This window comes from Protopterus annectens, chromosome 3.part0 (genome assembly GCF_019279795.1).
Source record: "Protopterus annectens isolate FY-2018-M chromosome 3.part0, PAN1.0, whole genome shotgun sequence".
Taxonomy (NCBI): domain Eukaryota; kingdom Metazoa; phylum Chordata; order Ceratodontiformes; family Protopteridae; genus Protopterus; species Protopterus annectens.
Window position 1 is genome coordinate 1,642,843,065 of NC_056731.1, and position 6,000 is coordinate 1,642,849,064.

Genomic DNA, 6,000 nt, shown 5'->3' on the forward strand with positions numbered 1-6,000 from the left:
TTACATAAGCAGGCAGGTAGAATGACCAAATGTGGTGCTTGTTCTACCTGTCATTTGGTTCTTGAAATTGATGAATTGGTGGTGAGCAATGTCAGGCTGAGAATTAGGGGTAAACGTCATTGTCAAACGAAAGGCGTGATATATATATATATATATATACATAGAGCCAAGTGTAAGGTATGTCCCACCTTTAAGTGGGAAAAACAGAGCGCAGGTTTCGTCAACGTGTGTATGAACACTCGTATGATATTAGAAAGATAAAACCCACTAATGCGCTTTGGAGGCATATTGATCAGTGTGTTGACCATACCTTTGTTTTTTGTGTTTTGGAGCAGGTGGGGCAGAATCCAAAGGGTGGTCCTTGGTCTATCAAATTGGAAGAGAGGAAGGTATGGTGGCAAGTTTTTCTTAATGCCTCCGCACCACCTGTTCTCAATGAGGTAATTGGTATTAGTAGTTTGTTAAAAATGAGAGCATATTTGCAATAAAAACATATACAAATATATTTTATATATATTTTTTATATAATTGTTGTAGGTATTTTAGTGTGTTCTTGCAAATTGTAATTACTTTTAATTTATTTTTGAGATAAAAATTGTTTATGATGTTATTATTTATTTTTTAAATATTTTTATTCATTTCCAAAAACAAGAAAACATGAATGCAGGTTATTTATGACAATGAAGTATTTACAAATTATTTAAAAAGGTAGGCTAAAACCTCTAAACAGATATCAAACATTAAAACCAAAATAAAGTATTTACAAGGGTGTCTATTGTTGACATATAATTGACTTTCTATAGAATTGTTTCCTGATTATAATCTGCTGCAGTCATTATTCTCCAGTATTTCAGTTACTTTTTGCCATGCTACATATAATGATGTAGTTCTTTCAGTTCTTCCTTTAATAGTGTTCATTTCCAATTGCGATACTGCTGACACCATATTCATGAATTGCTTAAAAGTTGGAGAAGCTTTGGATTTCCAGTTTGATGTAATGTTCTTCCTTGTAATAGCTAGGAGAGTCAGATTACATATTTTGTTCTTGGCACACAGTCGGGTACAGGTGCATTAAACAAAATAATAGATTTGGAAATCTGGAATTTATCATTGAATACCATTTGCAGAAAATAATTTATTTTATCCCAATATGGTTTAATCAAATGGCATTCGTAGAACATATGTTGCCAGTCTGCTTTTATTGATAAATCACATCTCCAGCAGCCAATATTTTTCTTAAACATAAGTTCCATTTTATGAGGGGTTACATAAGATCTGTGTATGAATTGCCATGAAAAAGTCTCCAATGTAATGAAAGGGATGCCTGCTTTGGAGGAGAGAATTAGTTTTTATCTCTGTCATTTGGTACATGTCCATTAACTGAGCTATAATAATTCCATATTTTGTCATTATTATGCATTTTAGTTTTTGTTTGTTTTATAAATAGATGATAAGTATCCCTTTCCAGTAATGGGTTGATTCGTTAGTAATATTATATGTTCTATAAGGTTAGGAACATTTTGTCTTATTGATGGTTGCATTGTTTCTTGTTTGCTTAATATATACTGTCTTAATTCATGTACATGTAACCACGAACTATCTTCCATATTTAATTTCTGTTTAATCTGGTCTATTGTCAGAGGTTTTCCAGAGTTTAGCAATTGATGCCAATATATTAATCCCTTTTCTTTAAGCATGTTGACTACTTCCATATTAAATGTTATTATATTACCTTGTGTGTACGCTACTGGATATAAAAGAAATGACCATGCTTTAATATCAGGATTGCTATTAATAAGATTTTGGAAAATTTTTAATGTATAAGTAATGTATTTGGAACTTGATGTCTAATGGAAAGATTATGTTGGATTGTCATGTGATCAGTGCAGAGAGTATTTAAGCGGTCACATGTGGTTTTCAAAATGTCTGATGAAGTCTCTTTGATGAAAGTGCTCACCAGTTTGTATTTTGGAATAAATCTGTTTCCGGGCTGTGTTTTGTTTTTTGTTTTAAATTAGGGTACATGTTTTTTTTTTTCATGGCTAGGCTTGTAAAGGCCCTAGTGCCATTATCTTAGTAACCTCCCATAAACCTAGTGCATAAATCTGTGGGATCCTGACTGTAGAAGTAATAAAAAAAAACACTTTTAGTAGAATATGAAGAAAAAGAGCTCAACATTACTATTACAAATTTCTGGACAGCACCTTACCCCTTCTGTCTACATGGTGGCCACCTTGAATCCTTCCTTAGTACCTGATTTAATGTTCATTATGGTTGGTAATGTGAAGGCAGAGTTGAGTGCAGCACAGACTGGTAATGCGAAGGCAGAGTTGAGAGCGGTACAGACTTTTGTCTTCCAACAGATGGATATACCCAAAATACTTTTCCAGGAATTCACTGATGTAGTGGGACAATTTGCCATTGGTAGCCATGTTCACAGCTGATGTGGGCACCAGTAATAATCTATGAAAATGTATTTAAATGGAAGGGGGTACTTTTAATATGCACAGTAATTTGTGGCTTCTAACTTATTAGGGACTTACGGGTAGACTCCATGTCAGATATCCTGACTGGCAAGATGGAGGTGGCAGTGCTCTTGGTGGAGATGTTCTTCCATCTAAAGCCATGTCCAGGCCAGCTCTGTAGGAAAAGAGGGATAAAAACATATTTTTGCACTAATGATGCCAGTCTGAATAGCAGTTTGGGTAGTTGTTGAACTGACACAGGGCAGGTGGTGGGAAAGGATCGACATGTGTTGGCTCGCCAACCTCAAGGGAAGGATAACAGTTGGACCTTGAAAAGACTGGGCTATCTACACTTGCAATACTGGTGTGCTGCTAATCAGTGATTAACATGTATAGAAGCAGTCATATGTTTCCTGACATCAAACAACATTTGAGGAAGTCATAGCCACAGCAAAAGGAGGTTAGTACAACTGTTACAGCACAATACAATACTACTCTCGGCTTTTGAATCTTTCCCCTTGCAAGAAAAAAATGGGTTAGTAGGCTCCTCCCAAAGATGAATGGTTAAACAGGGTATCTGAAGAAGAAGCTTTATGGTCAATGTGGGAGTTAGTACTACTAAAAAAAAAAAAAAAAGAATTCCATACACAGAGAAAGATCCACAGGAAGTGAGGCATTCTCTTCCTTGGATTTGGCTTCCAGCTCAGCTTTCTCATTTAAGTCTTCCCTGGAAACTTATTATGCCAGTCTAAGAATGAATGAATGGGCAAGTCACTGCCCAAAGCTATTTTCTTGCACTGGTTTGCAGCTAAAGTTCTGACATGCAGACATGTTCTTGGTGAGGTCTGACAAGGAATTTTAAGATCCAGAAGCTTGTTCATTGACACAAATTGCTCCCCAAAGGATTTTGTAAAGAAACGTGTCTTACTTGATGACTATACCACTGCCATCTCATACAACCAAGCAGATTTTATTTTACCTATCATCAGTTGACTTGGGTAATGGATTAATCCATAAAGAGCTATTTTAGCGTCTGCATGGATAAAAAAGAAGCTTGCACAGTCTAGAATTTAACAAAAAAGAAGAGAAATGAAACTACAGCTACATCAAGCATATTAAAGCTTTGAATATACTACAAATTATACATAAAGGCAGTCAAAATATTAACAGAACTGAATACGGAGAAGATAAACAATGAACAACTCCAACAACAACAGTAATGTCATGTAACAGATACTTTAAGGAAAAGGTGCAATTATACTTCTCCCAGCAAACAGTGATTAAGAAAAGATCAAACTTAGGAAGATGAGGTATACCTCCTCGGTTTAGCAGGGACAGTTCCACATTTTCATTCTCATACAGAGGCAGTAATTGCCAATGCATATACACTGCTGAGTTCCTTCAAGGACCATGGCACCACTCCTGTTGGATGCAAAAGAATTGGTGACCTGCACTGAGGAGAACATACGGGCAAATAGAAGTTCAGTTCCTGTAGCTTTACAGCATGCACAATGAGGTAAGATCATGCACAATGAGGTAAGATCAGGATTTAAGGGAGCCATGTTACCCTGCACCGTACTGTAATGATGAATGAAGTGAGGCATGGGCAAAAAGCAGGATAGCATGATCAAGCTCTATCAAAAAGAAAGATAAATCTTGGTGTTTTTCATGATCAAAAAGTAGTTTAGCAACCTTAAGAGTTAATTCTGTCTACATATATATCAAGTTAAATGCAATGATCAAATCTAGGTATTTTTAAACAGGTAAAAGTTCCTGTACAATGATTATGTTAATTAGGAATGGCCCACTTGAGTGATACCTGTTGATGTCCAATGTGAAATATCACTGCGCTGTATTTGTTCCAGTTCAGAAACATTCTCCCAGTAAGCCACTGCTAAAGTGAGTTCAGCTCATTCTCAAGCACTCTCTTAACAAGTATAAATACCTATATTATGTGAAAATAATATCATACTTGTCTTTGGTGCTGGAAGATCAGAAGGTTGTGGGTACTATTCCCATACCAGTTGCATGGATTACATTCCAGTACTGACAGTGCAAAAATGGGGGGGGGGTGCTGCATTCCTGAGTGTGTCACCTTTTGGATGAGACAAGGCTCAATCTGCATAAGTTGGTGATAGCTCAGGTGGATTTAAAAGATCCCAGGCACCTATAGAAAAGAGAAAGGGCACTTTATTTATATAAATAATATCAAACAGTTATATAAACTATTATATACAAATATCTAAATGTTTTTCTTTACACGGAAATACATATTTACATTATTGTATTAAATATATTTACACATATACATATGCAAATATCAGTACCAATTCCATCCGCAAACATCTCATATTCCTTAAAATGTTCTCTGAATTCTAACATTTATTAAACAAATTTTCATTAGTTTTTGCACTTTAGATATCCCAAATAACTCAAAACATAGTTAAATATTTTCATTCACCTTTACTTTCATAATAATAACATAGAATCATAAACATATTTAGGTCCTCAATCTTTTTTATATTTCCCAATAGCTTTTCTTTATATTCTACATTCCAAACCTTCTTAATTATTTCACAACTCCAAAAAATGCTCAGAAGATTCTAACTCTTTATAGAAAGAACAATATGTCTTCCTTCTTTTATATAACATATCCCCTTTTACTTGTAGTTTGTTTTTAATAAGTCTCCATAGGAAAGCATGATAAAAACTAAAACTTTCCAACCATTTTTCTTTTTAATAACTTTAATAGACTCACAATTTAATATTTATTGGAGATTTACTTAAAAAATCATATTTTTATTTCATTCCATCCTACTTTGCGGCACATTTTCCATTTTTAAACTCCATCAAATTCTTTTTAAACTCATTTATTTCTCCATTTTCTTCCTGTTAGTTGTTTACATTTATTCAAGTATCAGTTTGATATACATATCACATTTAATATTTATAATTTTCATCATCCAATAATTAAACGTGGACGCAACATAAACAATAGGATTCTTTAAACCTACCCCCAATTCATATATAAATAGACCACCTCCTCTTCACAGGGTTTAATCTAAAGCCCCCAAAGAAACTAAAAGTAATCTGTAAAATGTCTCTCTCTCTCTCTCTCTCAATTCTCTGAATCAAATAATCTCTAGCAAAATAAGCAATTTACCTAAATTACAGTAACAAATTAAATAAACTTTCTTTCTAAAAGATAACCTAAAATAATTTCCAAAAGCAAATCTCTCTAACAGAAAAAACCCCATCCCATCTCTTTTCTACAACATTTAATATCCCAAAAAGAACACCCAATACATTAAATTAAACTGCATATCCATAATTTTATTATTTTCTCCAAACCCTACACCTTTTTAAACACCTTTATTAAATTACCACAAAAGACACAGGCAGGAATACATTAAGAGAAAAGAAAACAAACCATATTAACATTTTTTCATCAACATACATTATACATCTTTTCTTTATATAAATTGTTGAATTCCTGCCTTCTCTTAAATCTCACTCCGACTCCTGAACATCAATT